This window comes from Platalea leucorodia (assembly GCF_965183815.1).
Source record: "Platalea leucorodia genome assembly, chromosome: 2".
Lineage (NCBI taxonomy): Eukaryota > Metazoa > Chordata > Aves > Pelecaniformes > Threskiornithidae > Platalea > Platalea leucorodia.
The window spans coordinates 93,644,588-93,663,229 of record NC_138824.1 but is presented as its reverse complement, the minus strand read 5'-3'; the positions used below and the strand labels follow the sequence as shown (position 1 = coordinate 93,663,229).

Below are 18,642 nucleotides of genomic sequence, written 5' to 3'. Positions count from 1 at the left end.
TCCGAGCGCGGAGGGGGCAGGGGAGCACCTTTCGCCGCTGCCCTCGGCTCCCCCCGGAGCCCGGCCCGGGCTGGAGCCCCGGTACGGCGGGAGGGGGGGCACGGTGGCGAGCCGCGCACCCCAAGTTCCCACGGGCCCGCGGCCTGGGCTCCCAGCGCTGCTCCACCGTCACCATCATCTCCCGGCCACGCCGCGGCAGAGGGCAGAGCCCCCCCCCGGTCCCGTCCTCACCCGCCGGGCTCGCAGCTGGGCGCGGAGACAACGGGGGCTGCGACCGGGACGGGCGCCGGGCAGGGCGGCGGCGGCGGCGGCGGCGGCTGTCAGCGGCGCTCCCGCTCCTGGCCGCCCGGGCAGCTGCCAGCTTTTTGGCAGATCGCTCTGCAGACGTCTCCCAAGGACTCCGGCAAGGGCTGAGCGGGGTCACGGGGAATGGCTGAATAGTGCGAGAGGCCGGGCTGACGGCGGGCAGCTCGGCCCGGCCTGGGGGAGCGGGGCCAGGGTGGAGGAAAGGGAGAGGAGGTGCGAAGAGCCGGGGATGGGGGGTGGAGGGGGGCAGGCACAGCCACCAGCCTGCAAAATGCTGAGTTTGCAGCCTGCCGAGGAGCTGGGGCGCTCTGCGGTCCCGAGAGGCAGGGAAGGGGCGATGGAGAAGCAGCCTGAAAGGGGCAAAGACTGTCTCTGGCAGGCCTGGCGTGACCTATCGCTTCAAAAATCTGGCTTCCCCTTCTAGTGCGAGGGTGTACCTGCAGGGTAGCCTCAGCCTTTCTGTCTCCCGTCCCATTATTCCAGTACAGTCTAATCCTTGTGTTGTGACCTACAGCAGCGCTCTGATTTATTTTTAATGCGTTCCAATTCCTGTTCCGTTGTCAAGAGATGCATTGAGATTCATTTTCCGTCCCCTGCTTTTCAGACTTCTGTTCTGCTGGAGGGACCCGCCAATAGAGTTTAATTCGATTTGATGTGATTTAATGAACACCTTTATCTTTTGTTTTTTAGCGGGAGGATAAAGAATACGACCGCATTCAGCTTTTGCTAAATCAGACACGTTTCCCACCGAAATTCTATCTGGTGACACACACTCACTGTAACATTTCATTAACGACCCCCTTGATATATTGATTTTTAATATTTGTATTAAATGTTGTGTAAAATTGAACTCAGGCGTTAGAAGAGATTGTGCAAGTCACAAGACATGACTCCTACTTAATTGTTATTTTTTTCGGTCCTGGAACAACAGTTGGAAAGAGGCCAGCAGGAGGGGGAAAAAAATTAAAAATAAATTTAATCCACGGGGCGGGGGATAAAAGGCAATGCCCGGGAAAGCGCGGGGGAGATGGGGAGAAGGCGTAGCCTCTCTGGACCGCGGGCAGCAGGGCCCTGCCGCCCCCCCCCCCCCGTGCCCCCCGGCCCCGCCGGGGCCCCCCGCCCTCCCCAGCGCCCCGGGCCGCGGCGGCCGCCCGGCTCCCGGCTCCTTCCCCTGCTCTCCCGGCTCCCTCGCTCCGCGTCGCCTCCCTCCCTCCCGCTCCATATGGTTTCTCCCCTCCTCCTCCTCCTCTTCTCCCCCCTCCATGTTGTCTCCGTGACTCTCCCCGCTCCATGTTACGCCTCCGCCCCCCGGGGGAGCGTTTCCCCGCTGCGGCGTGGAGGGGCCCCGCAGCGCGGCCCGGCCCGGGCGGGATCCGTGCCGGGCTCAGCCGGGCCAGCAGGCAGTGCCGGGGGGCGAGGGACAGCAGGGGAATACTGGGGGTCAGGAGAGGGCCGTGGGGAGGAGTGCCAGCCAAAACTCCCGGCCAGAGAGTTTCCCGGGTGTGCGGGAGAAGAGCTTGAAGAAGTTCGTCTCCCCCGCGCTCTCCCCCTTCTTGTTTTCTTTCTCTCTCCCCCTCTTTCCCCCCCACCCCCCCAGGAATACGAGGCATTCAGAGATCAACATAATTCACCTGCATCAAAAAAAACTCGCGAGCTATAAACTAGCGGCTGATCCTCCGCTTAGACTAGTGTTTAGCCGTTCATGCATCATGAGTGTCAAATAAATGCCTGATTGAGGCCCTCAGCGGAGGAATTAGCTTTCCTTGTGCTGGAAATGCATAATAGAGAAAGTGCTGAGGCATCCTCCCCGGAGTTAGCTCGGGCTCCGCTCCCCGCGCTCCTCGTTTCGGGAGCTTTCCCTCCCGCAGCCTGGCTCTGCTTCCCCCCCCCCGCCCCCGCCCGTTGCCCGCCCTTATCAGCACGCCCAGCTGGCCAGGGGCGAGGGGAGCCCCCCGCGGGGGGAGCGGCCCAGCATCCCTCCCGGTGCCCGGGTCCCCGGCGCTGCCCCGCCGGCGCTGCGGGGACTCCGGGGGGAGCGGTGCCCGCCGGCCGAGGCGGCGGGAGAGGGGAGCGCTGGGGGGCCCCCCCTCAACGAGCTGCTTGTCGCTTGGCCACCCTTCCGCGCCGGGGGCCTCATCCTGCCGGCGGCTACGAGCCAGCCCCGAAGTTTGCTGGTGAAGCGGGGGCGGGGGGGAGCGGGGCTGGTGCGGCGCTCGGCTCCGCCGCCCAAGGCGGCTCTGGGCCGGGCTCGGTGCCCGGACCGGGCCGAGGTCCCCCCGGGCAGGGGATGCCGCCGGCGCTGGGCTGGCAGCCGAGGCACACAGGGGTTAACCGCGCCGCGGCCGGGAGGAGCAGTTAAAGTGCACGGGCTGCAGATGCTTTTCAGGCCTCGGTGTCTACCGTTTTAAATTAAAAAAATGCACCCGGCCCGACCATGCACCAGTGACCTGCAATTTCCCCTTCTTTTCAAACTGAAATATGGCCAAACTATCTTCAAGTTAACTTAGGGGCTGGGGACGGAGGCGGGGGAGGTTGGGGCGGGGGGGGGGAGGAAATCGCTCTGGGTTGAGATCTCTGTGTCAAGTTTCATCCCCTCCTGACATTTCTGGCTCCGCGCCAAAGTCCTGAAAATGGAAAATTGGGGAAGGGCGGGCGGTTGGGGGGGGCTGTGGGTGGAGGGCGGGGGGGGGGGGGGAGCGGGCCGGAGCTCTCGGCGGAGCGGCAGTAGCGAGAGGCTGCGGCCAGGAGGGATGCATGAGGGAGCCCGGCTGAGCGGAGCGCGGCGGCATCTTCCGCCATCCGTTCCGCCGCCCAGACGCGTGGAGAGCCGCCGGCCGCTGCCATTGTTACCGGCGGGCGATGCGGGGACCGGAGCCGCCGCTCCGGCGAGAGATAAATAACCCCTGACAGCGCCTCTTCGCACCCACGGCTCGGCAGATCGCACTCGGCGGACGGCCGCAGGTCTGTGTCGCTCCCTTTCGCGGGAGTCCCTTTAAATCACCGCTCTCCCCCCTCCCTCACCGCTCCCGGGCGATGCTGCCGACCTTCCCCCCCCGGCCCCGCACGCCCCCCGGCCCCGCACGCCCTCCCCTCCCGCAGCCGGCTGCGGCCCCGCTGCCACGGCTCGGCTCGGTGCGGAGCCACCGGCCCGGAGCCCCTCCGGGGGGGGGTGGGTCGGGGGGAGAAAAGTCTCTGCTGAAATACTTTCGGCAGGCTGCGCCTTTGCCAGGAGGGGTCTTAGCACCGGGTCTTTTGTCTTGGGGCCTTCGCCTGCGTCCCCCGGGGAGGCTGGCGGCTCTCCCGGGAAAAGCCTCCGGGGAAAGCGCCGGGGCGTCCCGGGCTGCCGCCGCGGGCAGCAGCGCCCCGGCCCCCCCGCCACCCGCGCCCGGCCGGCACTTGTGCAGGCCGGCCCGCCTCCCGGTTCCCCTCTCCCGCCGCAGGAGCCGAGGGGCTCGGGGTGAGCCCTGCCCTCCGGAGCCCCCTCCTGCCCGCGCCGCCCTTTCGCCTGGTGAGCCTGACAGTGGCCCAGCGGGGGGGTTCCCTTGCCAGCCGGGGTGCTCCCCTCCACCGGCCATCCCGGAAAGGGGGCCGGGAGCCAAAGCGCTACTTTCCAGCTGCCCCCCCGGCACGTGCGCTCCGCGGCCCCGGGCCCCCCCCCGGGCTGCCTTCCCCCGGGACACCGGCGAGCGCCACGTCCCCCGCGGGCGCTGGCGAGCGGCTCCGGCGGGAGGCGAGCCCTCACTTTATTTTTTCCAGCATCTCTTTCCTTCCCCCCCCCCGGCCGAGGCCGAGCCGGTGTGCGTGTGCGAGACGAGGTTATCGCCAGCCCGAGTTATTATTTCCAGGCCGGCTGCCGGGAGAGTCTCTCCCAGGTGGAGCCGGTGCGGGCGGCCGGTACCCGGGGGAGACAAAGGCGGGAGCCCGGGCCGCCTCCGGAGCCCGGCGGCGGGGACCGGGGCGGGCGCTGCCGGCTCGGCCGGGCCCCCCCGCCGGCGGCCGGGCTCGGCGGGGGCCGCGGGGCGCTGCTGCCGCCGCCCAGGGGAGCGCGGGCTGGGTTTTCCGAGCGCGTCTTTCCGTTGAATGCACTTTTAGGCGATTGTTTTCCCTTTCCACTTGTTTGTCTCCTGCTAGCCTCGTAAACTGCCTCATGATTTATTACCTAGGCTAAGTGCTTAATTTGTGAATATGAAACAGATTAAAAGGAGATCGGCGTATTTTAGCAGGCAGGCCAGAGCAAAGCCCGGCAGCTGTTTCGAGTTTGTAGGCATCTCCAACCTCGTGTTAAGCAGGCTAGCCTGCTAGCGATCAAGGGGGTATCCCCGGGCTCTCTCCGAGAGGCCCACCGTGCGCAGGGCTGGCGCGGAGACCGGCCGCGGGACGGGCGCTGCGGGGTTTTTATTTGGGGAGGGGACACCGATGCCGTCCGTCAACGCGACACCCGCGGCTGCGGGATGCGGGACCCGCTGCGTCTCCGCCGACGGCGGGCTCTGCCGGCGGAGGGCCCGGCAGGCACACAGAGGGTTAACGACGACTCTGCCCTCTCCTTCAAAGGACTCACTCGAGATAGAGTAAATACGGTCGGGGCGGGGGGGGGGGGGGGGGGTGCCGCTCAGGCCACATGATGCAAAAGTAAGACAAGCACACTCCGGAGAACAAAGGCTTCCTCCCCCCTTCCTCCCCCTCCCCCCAAAATCTGTCTTAATTCTGCAAGTAAACTTGAGCAGCTATAAAACAAAGGGGAAAGATGGAAGTTATAGCCAAGGGACAATCAAAATAAATACCTCTGATGCAGTCCAAGCACGCACTCGCTATTTTCTGGAGCCCCCCCTGCCCTCAGCCAGGCGGGACACCGCGGGCTCTCCCCACCACGGGCGGGACGCGCGCCGCCGGGGCCGTGACTCGGGCCGATCTCGGCCGGGTCCCGCAGCCCCGGGAACACCCGCTGCCCGGGGCCGGCACCTCCTCGCAGCCCCGGGGGAGGCTGTCCCACGGGGCCAGCTGGCCGGGAGGACTGCGGAGCCAGGAGGTATCCCCGTGGGACGTGCCCGGGTCCCTGCGGAGGCCGTGTAGCACAGCGCGGGGCAGGGAGCGACGTCTGGCCCTGCAGCCAGCCGTGCCCCGGCCCCGCGGGCGCCCGGCAGGAGCCAGCCAGGGTGGCTTGCCCCCCGACCCGATGGTGGCCCCGGCCTCGGGTCATGCAAGTGACACCTCCCAGCCTGTGACCCCCTGCTCCCGACCGCCCCGGGTTTGCAGGGCAGGCCAGCTACTTTCATGCTTGTCACCAGCACCCTGGGGCAATTCCCAGCCCCAGTGCCCCACCGAGCCCACCTGCTCCCTCTGCCCCCCTGCTCCTTGGCCCGGAGGAGGTTTTAATGCACTGGGGACGGCAGGGGAAGTGAAGGGGGAAAGCAGCAAGCCAGCAGCCTGTGCAGCCGAGCAGACAGCAAGGCCAGCCGAGTACAAAGCACCGCTCCTAAGCCCAAAAGCCAGAGAGAGCCAAAAATCTATAACCCACCCTGTACCTCTGAGCGCCGCTTAAGAACCAGGAGCAAGAGCACTGTGTCACTCCCACTGGAGCACAGCAGACAGGGCTGGCTAGGAGGAAAATGACTCATGTGCCCTTGTTGCACCTCAGGTGGTTGCTCTGGTGCTGCAGACGCGGCTGGTGTCGGAGCTGTGGAAGGAGCAGGAGACGGGGACAGACCCTGGGCAGAGCGCAGGTACCAGGTGTGCGGTGGCACATGTCTGGGCAGGCTAAGCCCTGGTCTGCCGGGGAGCGGGAGAGCAAAAGACCATGTACACGGCATTCAGAAAGATCCCTCTGTGTGTGCGTGTGTGCGAAGATGTCAGAGTAACTCTTGTCTGGGGAAAGCTGAATATAAGCTGTGGCTGGGAAGCAGTTCTGTAGGTACATGTGAGTGAGGGCTGGGGGACGCCCCCTCCCACGGCAAGGAAGCACCTGAAGGAAGAACGCAAGAACGAGACAACAGCAGATATGTGTGTGTCTATGCAACTGTTTCAGGGTGGCTTGAGACAAAGTCCTCCTTCCGTATTTGGGGCAAGGTTTGTGGCAAACCAATGCTGGAACCCGTTTCCCAGGGGCCTGATGGGGTTTGGCTGCAGTTGACGGGTCCCTGCCTCGTGACGGGAGAGATATTGCATAGGTATTATACGCCACCGCTGTTTCTAGCCCTGGGCCTTGTTGTTCAGTGACTGAAGGTAGGACCAAAACTTTTGAGCAACCTGAAGAGCAGTAGGCAAAAATGGCCCCGGGGCCTCTGCGCCTCCCTGTCGGTTCTGCACAGAGCTGTTCTCTCACTAGGTACCTCCAGCATTTTAGCAGGGAGAGAAAAACACAGGCTTGTGTCATGATGATAAGATACAGCGCTTTTCTCTTCAAGCAGTATACATAACAAGAAGCCAGAAAAAAAGACAGTGGCAACGGAAAAGGAAAAAAAAAAAACCTTTCCAACTTGTTGGCTTGGCCTTTGCAGTCATCCCTACCTCGGGGAGGGCTACAGCCACAATGTTAAGCCTTGGTTACGCTACTGAAATTCACAACGCTAAAAGTCACCTGGTCCCTCGAGCGCTCTTGTAAAGCACTCCAGGTCCCCATAGAAAACGGTTTGCGTGTGCTTAAAACTATGTGAATTGGATTTGCTTCCAACAGCGCATAATGCCAGTTTCAGCCTGATCCTGTCTGGCTTTCACTGAATTAACGCCTGGATGGATCTAAGTCCAAATGTCTCAGACCAAAGTGGTTCAGATAGTCCTCCTGCTGCTGTCCCTCGCTGCCCCAAAGGTATTTTAAAATCTCCTTGGAAGTGCTCTGATGTGGCGATGGCTAAGCCTCAGAAACAAAGCAGCGGAGAACACTAGTAAAGCAGAACGGGCAAACCCTGATGGCTTGGAGCAGTCGGCAGGGACGCCGAAAGGTATGAAAGCCGCTTCAGTTTGGAGCCCGGGCGCACCCAGGCTCCCTGCGCAGCCCCGGCCCTTCCCTGCCAGCAGCAGCAGGCTGCCGGCGCCCCATCCCCGCCAGCCTGCAGCCTTCTCGCAGCCGGGCTTACACCTTTGATGTTCGCCCACTAACAGTTTGTCAAGTCGCAATGTCGCTCTTTTTCACCGCTTCTTAACACCTCACCGCCTCCGGAACGCTCCCAAGGAGGGGAAAAATGATTTCAAAAGTCCTGTCGCCGAAAACTCTTCAAGACCTGTACATGACGACCTAAACGATGTCTTCATATTCTTATAACCTCTGTTTATGCTGCCTGTCTGGGCTCTGTTTAGATTTGTAAGCTCTTCGGGGTATGACTCTGCCTTGCATTATCTGATGTAGTGTGGCTACCATCTAAACACAAAACAGCGGGGTGAAGTTTTGGACTAGGGTAAGGCTCAGGTTGTGCAGAGATAAATGGGGGGATCAACGCGTGCTAAATTTCAGTGGTATTTTATCTTTCCAGGTTCGCAAGTATTGTGTTACCTGACCGCAGCTTTAGTGTGCTGGGCGCTCTGTACGCACAGAAGGCAGATTGTTCCTGCCTGTCCCAAAAAGGGAAGCAAAACTGTAAAAACTACAACGGCAGATGACCAGGAGAGCGATGCCGGTGGTGCAGGCGAGCTCCCAGCTTCCGCCGCGGGCTCCTTTGCCGCAGCTCTCTGAGGCCACCGCTCCCAAAGCCCATGTCCTGCAGTTAGAAGAGAACAGTGTGCGTTTGTATGCGTGTGTTCATGTGAATGTAATTTTGTTTCTACATAATGTGGATTATCTTTCTTTTAGCGGCAAATCCGTTCAGGGGTTTAGATAAAAAGAGAAATCCTGCAGCCGTTCCCTCCCTGGGAAAGGGCATGTCTTCTGTTGCTTTCTCTGGTCCTTTTTCCGAGCGGTCCCCAAACACCCTTTTTCCTAGCTTGGCATCCGATCTCACCTTGAGAGCCTGCCCGCTCCCAGGGTGAAGCGCTCTTACGCAGGGAACAGAGGGAAAACGCAAGGAATAAGGCACAGCAGGTGAGGTGCTGCTCGGGTGAGCAGGAGGAGAAGGGAACGGGGGCGTAGGGTGTAGAAGTACCCCCCAGGGGCATTGCACTGGCTGGTGCGACGTGGGGGTTACATCCCCCAGCCCCTGGCAGGGAGATAGGGTGCAGGACACCCAACAGGCTCTCTTCTTCTGAACCGCGGTTGGACTGCTTGGCTTTGCAAAGCGCAAAGGCAACCTCATCGGGAAAGAGAGCTCCATTGGTTTAAATGCAAAATTACCCTCCTGCAGTTCTAATTTCCCAGGTGAGGCTGTGCAGGCTCTGAAAACATGAAAGTTGTTGATGTATTGGTTCAATTAATTTTTAAAATAAGTTTGAGAGCCATTTGTTTCAAATTTGATAGGAAAGTGCTGTAGATTTTTGCAAGCAAAGACCGAGGTGAGCGTGAAGGGGGGGTGTATTTTGCACAGCCTTGAAAAGAGGGCTTAAACGAGGCATTTGTTTCGTACCAGGCCTCCGCGCAGCGATGAGTGAGACCTGCGGTGAAAGAAAAAGACCTGAACATCTGTATTTGCTAAGTGGCACCAGCAGCAGTCAGCCAGCTCACAGAGAAGAGCAGACATGTGGGTGTGAGGCCCAGCGGAGACTGCTGGGTCCCTGGTGCTTTTTAAAAGGAAATAATAGCTTGTGGGGGAACCCTTTCTGGTGGCCTTGGCTCCCGTGACCCCCCTCTGATGTATGATATTTAAACAAGGAAATGTCAATATTGGTTTTCCACATACAGCCTCGCTCTGCTCTCCATGAAAACTAATGACAAACCCCTTGGAGAGTTAGAGGAGAGCAGACCCCAAAACAGTTGCTCAGACCCAAATACACTTGGCTGCAGCAGGCTGGAAGGCAGAAAGAGCGAGTTGTCACGAGCGGCTGGGCAATGTGCGCTTGCAGGTAAATTAGAAAGAAGAGAAGCGATCCCATCCTGCGGTACGCGGTGCCTCAAAGCTGCAGGTCCGATGCTTTGAATGATTATTGCTTTTTAAAATTGTAAAATTACATTTTGGTACAGCGAGTGAGGATAATGCGCTGAAGTAAGTGCAACTCAAGGGTGTTTTGTTATAACAAAGGTGACTTCTCTGCACTCGCTCTTTCACGGTCGGGGCTAACGGAGAATTTGATTTCAACCTGATGGCTATCAAGCAGTGGCTTTGGAAAGGAGTGATGCCAATTGTACAAGAAGATATCCCTAAACTGGGCCATCAGATATATCTTCTGATATACGTGTCCTCTGAGGTAGGAAAGTGTAAGTCATAGGAAGAGAGGGCAAGCGTGTCTGACTCATAGTAAAACGAGGGCACGTGGAAAGTATAAACAAAGGGAGGGCTGCTACTAGTAGGACATGAAGGCTGTGCCATGTGTCATGGGAAAAGTAATTTTATTGTGGACAATTTAAGCTTCAAGGGGCAGTTGTGGTGCAGCTGCATGGCACAGAACGTGAGGTGGGGCACACACCCAAAAGCAACTTAGCCCTTAATCCTGTGCTGCCCTCCTCTTGGTGTTGGTTTATGCAGGCTGAGGCTCTCCAGGTGTTGCAGTAGCAGCTTCAAGGTCCTCTAAATAATGTGAACTTCATCATTGTTCACCCCAGGGCAAAAAGTGTAGCTACACAGGCTTTGCACTGTATTGGCACCACGTCCCTGGAGGCAGTAGCAGAATAAGTGGTGTACGAGTCCCTTAATCAGCTCTGTGCAGGTGGAGAATCACTCCCATACTGGGAACAGCTTTCCCAGGCAGGTCGTAGCTGCTTTCCCAGGGGAAGGTGCCCATGGTGCAGGCCCGGTACGCTCACCCGCTCTCCAGCACGTGCCACGACCTCTGTTAGGGCAGAGGTGTCAGCGGGAACAGCCCGGGGAACTGCGCGAGCTGGAAGACACCATGGGCCAGTCTGATTGCCATGGGCAGGAAAAACACCTTTGGTCTGATGCATGACCGTGACGTCATCGTTAACATCAATCTCCAACTGGGACTATGGAAAAAGACCTATAATTTGGGAGAAAAGTAAATAAAGGAGTGTTGCTCAGGTATGAGCCCTGCTAGGAAGCACGGGGACTGTGTATGAAGCTGAGGCCCAGCCCTTTCCAAGACTATGTCTGTCCTATATGATTTTCTGCTTTTGAGGATAAATGATATGGAAAGAGATCTTTGGGGCACAGATTGCTTCACCCTCGTTATAGGAGGCCCAACAGAACTCAGTCCTAGCTACAGCTGGGGCTTTTGGGAGCCTCTCTCACCCAAATAATCCAGGGCATCTTGGCTACCACCCAGGCCACCTCTCACACAGAACAGAGTCCAGGCTTGCAGCACCCAGTGAGATGGCACTCACTGCATGCAGTGTTTCCTGGTGTAGCTCGAGAAGATCGGAGATTGGGAAGGTACTGGAGCTGGGTAATTAACGCTTCTGTAACACATGGACCTTGGTCCTCCGAGATCCTGCAGCTCCACGCTGCCATTGCGCAGTGAGGCTCTCTCAGAAGCAGAGACGGACTGAAAAATGGATGGGCATCACCAGGTTGGGCAGAGGAAGGGCAGCTCCTATTTCTTTATCAGAGGACATGTTTCATCTGGTGTCTAGTGGGACAGCTCTACCCTGGTTACTGTCCGTCTTTTAGAGCAGACATTCACGTGCAAGTGGATGGGGAATGGGCTTGGGTGTGAAAGCAGAGCGTTTGCCGTGGTTGAAGAAGCCCTAATGGAAGCTGTCCGTGAACTATCTGGGGAGGAGTGTCTCAAAACCAAGCCCCGCCATGGCCACTGACTGAACTACTCTGAGTCTTGCTGGAACGTAACCGGGGGCTTCGGCATCGCGGGAGAGGAAGAGGGAATGGTGTAGCAGAGCTCTCTGTATGCGCTCCTCTGTTAGCGCACAGCCAGGGCTAGTGCCGTTGTGAGAATATGCAGCAGTCGCTTCGCTTCTTACAGACAAAAGAAAAAAAATACGAAGCCCTACTGAAGGCTAGGGCTGATGGAGCGCTGAAAAAGCCCCAGCTTAGAAAAACTAAGCTAGCTCTGCAGTTTGGCCAAGCGATGCTCAGTGTTGTGAATTTGATGAACAACACTAGTCTGCATGAAGACAGGCGACTTTTTAAATGGGGTTTTAATAAAGTCAGTATTGCTAAGGCTATCTATAAAGGTAATCTGCATAGGGTTTTAAACAAGTAAACTTAATGATGCCGTTAACGCTTCCGACATGAATGAGACCGTTGCTGGAATACTGTGTCCGGCTCTGGTCTGGTGTTTGTGTGTTAAAAGTGCATTGGCAAATTAATACGGGATCAGAAAAGAGCTACAAGAGTGATTCAAGGTCTGGGAATCGCATCTTATTGCAAAAGACTAAAGAAATCCCATCTATTAATTTATCCAAGAGGAGGCTATGACTTGGTTTGATCACAGTCTTTAAGTGCCCTAAGTGTCTCTATGGGGAGATTTCTGATAGTAGAGATCTCTTTAATGTGGCAGACAAAGGCATAATGAGATCCTATGTTGGAAAATGAAGCTCTATGAATTCTGGGCAGAAAAAGGTGCATTTTTTTTTTTTTTTAAACCAGTGAGGGGACATAACCGCTGGAACAACTGAGGCAAGCAGTGGGTTTTCTGTTACTTAAAAGTCTTCAGAGCAAGATTGGATGCCAGGCTAAAAGCTCAGCCAGAATTTATGAGTCTGATACAAGAACGTCTGGCTGAAATTCACTGGCCCATGATATGTAGCAGGTCAGACCAGCTGATCACAACGGTCCGTTCTTGGTTTAAAAAAATCTATGAATTAGGTATTTCAAGTCCCCTGAGCCCCAGTGTTACTGGAGGTCTTGAAGGAATGCATTATAAGCTGTCATCATTTAATTGTAAGCAAGCAGGGGGATTGCCTTTTTTTTTCCCATTAATAAAACTTCTTTTCCAAGAGCTTGTTAGGCACCAGAGTTAAGCATCTGTTAACAAACATGACAACATTTTTAAACAGTTCAACTAATTCTCCTTCTCCCGCTTGCTCAGCTTTGTTTTGCAGCGGCGCAATTTCATTAACGCCGCATCTACTGATGCTTCTCTTGACGCAGTCTTAAATCCCAGCAAAATAAAATAACCTACCTACGTTGGGTAGCTCCCTTATCCCACGCTCTCCTTCACACGCATCCCTTCGTCTCACAGATAGATTGCAGGCTTTCTCTCTGCCCCATGCCTGAGCAGAGCAGGGAAGAAGTCCATCCGTTTTCTAGCGCAGGCCCCTCGCATAGGTGGGAATGCATTGTCTGCCGGGGGAGCGCTGGGCCTGCGGAGCTCCTGGCTTGTCTGGATGAGTGGCAGGGAAAGGGAAAAAGGTATTAAGCAGACACCTGGTATTCCTGAAATTATGCAAGCTATTAACCTCCTTGAGGTTGCATAAAATGGCCTCCAGCAAATGGTCAGGATGTTTTTCTTACACGGGAGGAGTAGTTTTCAAGACAGCGCAAACTTTCTTAATATCTCTTCAAAGGGAAGGGGAAGAAAAAAAAAAAAAAGATAACAAAAAATCCCAGTCATGGCTCTCGGGAGTCTAGAAAATCATATCCACGGTTGCGTGGACATACTAAAGCGATGATACATTCAGTGCCTCGTTAGTCTCAGTTATCAAAACTGAAGGAAGAGGTGGTGAGGAGCGCAACAAAAGACGGAGTTTAAAGTCGCTGGGGGACCGCGCTCCCGTCGGCGGGAGCCCTCACCCCCTCCCTCCGCCCCCGCTCCCAAACCCCGCAGCGTTTGATGTGCAGGCAGCGAAGCGGAGGGAGGCGGCGGCGGGCTCGCCCGGCGGGGCGGCCGCTGCCTCCCGGGGCGCGGGCGGGGAGGCCGGCGGGGAGCCGAGCAGCGGGGGGAAAGGTTGAACCCGGAGCCGAGCGGGGCACAAACCCATTAGTCGCACATAACTTGGGAAGACGCTTGGCCTCGCCATGACAACCGGCAGCCCGGGGTTGCTCCCACGTCCCGCCGCCTCCCCCGGGAGCCCCTTTCCTTCCCCTTTCCCGGCGTTTGGGGAATGCGGGGCTGGAGAGACGAGCCCGGTGCGGGTAACAAAAGGGGATGAAAGGAGCTCTGTAGTTCACTTTACACGTCCGAGAGGCATTTTCATGCTCCGTAATGAGAAGGGATCGTTCCGAGGAAGTTCAGATCAAAGGGGAGAGCGTCCCGGGCATTTGCATAATTGCCGGATTTCGGAGCCCGGGCAGCCGAGCGGCGGCTGGCCAACCTGGGCACCGCACCGGGGGCTGCTCCTCGCCTCGCCCGGGGGCCCCGGGGAGGTCCGGAGAGAGGGGAGGCTGCAGACCGTGCCCCCGCGGGGAGACGGCGAGGCCTGCCCCGGGAGCGGGGATACGGAGGCCGCGGGGCCCGGGGCGGCCAGCGGGGTGCTGGGGCAGGGCTCCGGTGCCCGACGGCGGGAGCCTTCGGGGGCTCGGAAGGGCTCGGATCCCCCCCCGATGCGCGGCCCAGCGGTGCCCGGGTCCCCCCCCGCTGCTGCCGTTGTGAAGGTGGTGCCGGTGGGGCTCGGCTCCCCGCTCCCAGCCGGCGACATCTGCGCCGCGGAGCCAGCACGTCGCCTCCCCGGGCGGCTGGCGGGTGGCTCCCGGCCCGCCGGCTCGCCCCGCCACCAGCGAGCGGGGATAAAGGGATTAAACGGCACGATCGCTCCGCCGGCCGGGGCGGGGCGGGGCGGGGGAGCGCTCGGCCGGCTCCAGCCCCCCGCTCCCCCGCACGCCCCCCCGGCCCCGCGGCGCTGCCCGCCGCCGGCCCCGGCGGCGGGGAGGCAGCAGCGCGCCCGCGGCGGCTCATTGTTCCCGTAACCGGCCGGGGCTGCCGCAGGCGGCCGCCGTGCTCGGGGCGGCGGGGCTCGCCGCTGCTCCTGCCGGGGAAGGGATGCCCGGGGACACTCTTTTCAGCCATTTTAAAGCGGCAAAGCTGGCCTCTCGCCGCGGGTGCCCCGGCCCCCCCCTTCTCTCTGCGGAGCCCGCTCCCGGAGATGCGGGGCTCCCCCCCCCCCCCCAACCCGCCCCGGAGCCGACACCGCCCGCGGTCCCCGGGCGAACCCCCGCCCCGCCCCTCAGCGGGGACACCGCGCTCCCCCCGCGCCCCGTCCCGGGGACGCGGCCAGCCCCGGCCCCTGCTCCCGCTCGGGTGCAGCCCGCTCCTGCCCCAGCCCCGAGCCGGGATGCAGCAGCCCCAGCCCCGAGTCTCGGCCCAGCCCCTCCCCGCCCAAGCCGCAAGCTGGGATACAGCCAGATCCTGCCCCTGCCCCAGCCCCGGGTCGGGGTGCAGCCATCCCCAGGCCGGGGTGCAGCCTCCCCGGCGGAGCCGCGGCTTCTCCCCGCATGGCCGGGCCCAGGCGGGCTGGCCGGGCGCCAGGGAGGTGAGGTTAGCGTCGGAGCTGGCTGGCGGATGGCATGTTATTGTGAAAAGCGAGCGGGGAAGGCAAATAGGAGAGCATGGCACCGTATAGGCTCGCCACGTGACCGAAATGTGTTTATCTGGCCCCGGAGAAGCCGGGCTGCCTGCGGAGGCCAGCCGTGCTTTCATGGCACAGGCACAGCTCCCCTGGCCGCGGACGGGGCCGGGCCCTGCGAGAGAGCAGAGACCACTTCTGTTTGCTTTTGCTGTCGCTTCGGCTCTTATCATTTGCCTTGTCATTCATCATCAACCTCTCCCGGCCCCCCTCTCCCCCTTACCTCCCCCCCCCCCCCCGCCGCCGCCTCCCCCGGGGTCAGTCGGGAAAAGACTGGGAATCCATCCGAGAAGGGAGACGTGGGAAGAAGGGTCGGCTGGAGATGTGGCTGGGGCGGGGGGGCTGGTAAAGGCAGCTGCGTGCAGAACAAAGGTGCTGGAGGGTGGCTTTTGGTGGTGGAGGAGAACCTCGTAAATGGGAGATTTCCGTTCGCAAGACTCCGCTTGCACAGTTTCTGTCCTGCCCTTGAACTGACAAGTGAATATCTGCATCGCAACCAGAAAGTAAATCACACCGAGCCTGGCTCGGGGAGGGAGCGCACAACGCTTCAGCCGGTTGCTAAGTGCGAAAAAGTGGAAGATTTCAGCTTTCCAGCGCAGCCCCGCTTCTCCGATACAATATTTACTTTGGGAGCCCGGCGAAACGCGCTCAGTGTTTATTACGGAGAGTGCCGGAGCTCGCTGGCGTTTGCGTGATTAGGGGCAAGCGGAGGAGCGGCCGTGGTGCGGAATATCAAAGCGAGACCGCCTTGGCAGGGCTCCCAGGCAGGGCTTTACTGGCACCCGCGGGACTCGGCGGGGCAGGGCCAGCGCGGCCCGGGCGGCGGCGGCGGCGGCTGCCGCTCCCCGCTCCCCGCCGCCGGGGCACCGGGGGGGGTCCGCAGCCCTTCGCGGGAGGCCGAAAAGCAAACGTCGTTTCTGCCGGTGGCTCCGCGTTAACGAGGAGCGGGGCGCTGGCCCCCGCCGGCTGCGGCGGGCGGGCCGGGCTCTGCCCGCGGGCTCGGCGGCCTCAGCTGGGGCCAGCCGGCCGGTAATCTCATTAGCGCCGTCGCGTTTGGGGAGAAAAAGCACCCGCCGTCCCCGCCCGGCCCCGGGAGAGCAGACAAAGGTCTGCGAGGCAAGGCCCCGCGGCCGTGCCACGGCGGGCCGGCCCGGTTAATGTTCAACCGGCAGCCGGGGAGCCGAGCCTCTCCTCCCGGCTCCGCGCCGGGGGGACGGACGGACGGACGACCATCGACCCCCGCCCGCCGCTGCCGGCCAGGCTGCGCCGAGGCCGGTCCGAAGCAAACGCGCCTCTCTGTCCTGCCCCGCCGGGATATTTTTCTCCTTGGAAGTTATGCTAAAATAACATTTGTGTGCACGTTAATGATTTATTTATGTGGCTAATAACGCTCACATTCTCGCTGATATTTGTCTAGGCGAAAGACCAGCTGCGAAATGCCCCGCAGCTGTAGCCAGTGCTAGAACAGAGTGCCTTGGAACCAGAAATCAATGCTCCTGAAATGAACAAGTGGACAACTTATTAGGCTCAGTCACTCCACACGCCGTCCCCTGATAACGAATAGATGAAGGAGGCGCTGGAGAAAGGACGCGTCTGGGAAGGCCACACTTCTTCGCGGCGAGGCCAGGTCATTCCGCGGGGCGCAGCCGGCCGCATGGTTGCCCCTGGGCAGGGCAGGGGCTGCCACCGGCCACTCGCGGACTACCTGGGGTTAGATAGTGATAAATACGGCCAGCGCCTGGGAGAAGGGCTCCGGGAGTCATTGATAAAGGTGTCCAGTTTCCCTGCTGCTCCAGAAAGCACAACCGACAGGTTCGGCAAGATCACGTAATCGTGGCGTCTCTGCCTAGAAACAGTCGCGCTAATTTTGCATTTTTACCATCCAGGAGGAGGAAAAATACCTGTCCTCCCGCAATGCAAATCCTTACGCAAATAGATCTGCGGGCCCACAGGGAGCTGCTGCCACCCTGACCTCCCAGCCAAGAGTCGCTGGCCCCGGATTCAGAGCGGCTGGCCGGCAGCAGCACGCCCCAAAAGCACACGGGATCGTGCAGGCTCCTCGGCAGCCCCTTGCAACTCGCTGCTGGCTGAGAAAAGTCCGAGCGGGAGCCTGCGGTTAATCTCCGAGGCCTTCACGCATCCCTGGTGAGCAGTGCCCCAGCGCTAAGTGCAATTAACATAACAGACACTAAAATAGGAGAGAGCGGCGCTGAATTTAATTTGCAGGCTTTGGAAAAAAGGAAAAAAAAAAACCCAAACCCAAAACAAACAACTTAGCACTTGGAGCGGTCTGGTGATGAACGCGGGGAGCGAGGTGGCAGGCGGCAGAGCACCCTCCTGCCTCGGAGAGGGGCTGCGGACGGTCCCTCCGCCCCGCTCGGGCAGCCGGGACCACCTTAGTGCCCGCAGCACCCTAAAACATTTTCTAGGCAGGTAAAACTCCTCCGACGGGGGATGCCTCCCGCCGCGCCGCCCCAGCGCGGCCCCCCCCGTCGGGCGCTCCCGCGGCGGCGGGGGCAGCCGCGGCGCGGCCAGGTTCGGCGGCGTGGGCGGGCAGCTCCCGGTGCCCCCCCGGCGGGCACACACCGCGATCCGGCTCGCTTTCCTGTCCCCGCTGCCGCGGGGGAGAGGGAGGAAATTGGGGGGGGGAGAGAGAAGCGGCTGGGTCCCCGCTTTTCCTCTCCCCCCCCCTGCCTCCTGCACGCTGCCTCCCATTAGCCGTAGAAGTTCACAAAAGAGCGAGACATAAAGAGAGGGAGATCGAGGTTTCCGAGAAAAGGGAGAGGCGAAAATAGCGAGGTAGAGATAAAAAAGGGAAAAAAAAAAAAAATCGTCGCAACGGAGGGACCCACCGATCGGCTGGGAAGCTGGTGGTATCCGGCCCGGGGAGAGGGGGGGAAGGAAGGGAGAAAAGAGGGCTTTAAAAACTGGAAGGCAAAAGCTGTTGGGGAGGAAGTGTAAGCCGAGAGGGAGGCTGGGGGAGGGGAGAGAGCGCCATCTTTTCATGTCACAGTCAGAGAGACAGCGCTGGGCTCGGCCACAGCGTCTCGGTTTCTTTTTAACAGCGGAAAACGTGCGATTAGCAGGCAGACGGGCGGAGACTGCCAGCCCTGCGCGCACACACACAGCCCGCAGCTCTGTCTCCGCGCCGTGTAATCCCAGCGCTCAGCCCTGCTGCACCCCCTCATTAAAAACCCGGAGATTTCCTCCTCCTCCTCCGCTCTCCCGAGGAAAACAACGCCTGCCACCGCCTGAACCCGGGGCCGCGCCGCCCGCCCCGCACCGCCCGCCCGGGGGCCGCCCGGGGGCCCCGCGTTCCCGGCCGCCCGGCCCTGCCCGGCCCTGCCCGGCCCTGCCCGGCGGGCTGCTCGGCCCCTGCCGCCCCGCGGGAGGCTGATGTGTGCCCCTCATCCCAGGGGGCCGCCCCCACAGCGGGGGCGGGAGACGGGCCAGGCTGCAGCCCCCCCCCCCCCGCCCCGTCTCCCGTCCCCGGGGGCTGCGGCTGCTCCCCCGCTGCCGCGGCGGCTGCTCGCCGCTTCCCCCCTTTTATCCATCCCGAGGGCGAGGGTGGGGTGCGCCGAGCCGGAGCTCCCCGCGCTGGGGCCGGCGGCGGCGGGGAGCAGCGCCGGGATCCCCCGGGAGCCGGCGATCCCCGCGGTGGAGCCGGGCACCGCCGCCCACGGCCCCATGAACGGCGCTTTATTCCGCAGCGCTCAAACCCTTCATTGTGTTTGGCAGAATCACCTGCCTCCTCCGGAGCCGGGCGATTAATTTAATGCGATACAGCACGCTCTCTCCGTCCCGGCCCCTCCTCGGTGGGGAGATCTCCGCCGGGCGCTCGCCCC

The 18,642-nt window shown here is 60.6% G+C and overlaps 1 protein-coding gene across 4 annotated transcripts in view; it reads left to right on the top strand.

The window, feature by feature from the left end:
* Positions 1-3,012: 3,012 nt before the first annotated feature.
* The window catches only part of BCOR (BCL6 corepressor), an 82,626-nt gene continuing 66,996 nt past the window's right edge, over positions 3,013-18,642 (top strand). For all 4 annotated transcript variants that reach the window (XM_082337990.1, XM_082337992.1, XM_082337991.1 and 1 more), the window contains exon 1: positions 3,013-3,267. The gene's annotated coding sequence lies outside the window, so the exon portion shown is untranslated. The remainder of the gene's footprint in view (positions 3,268-18,642) is intronic.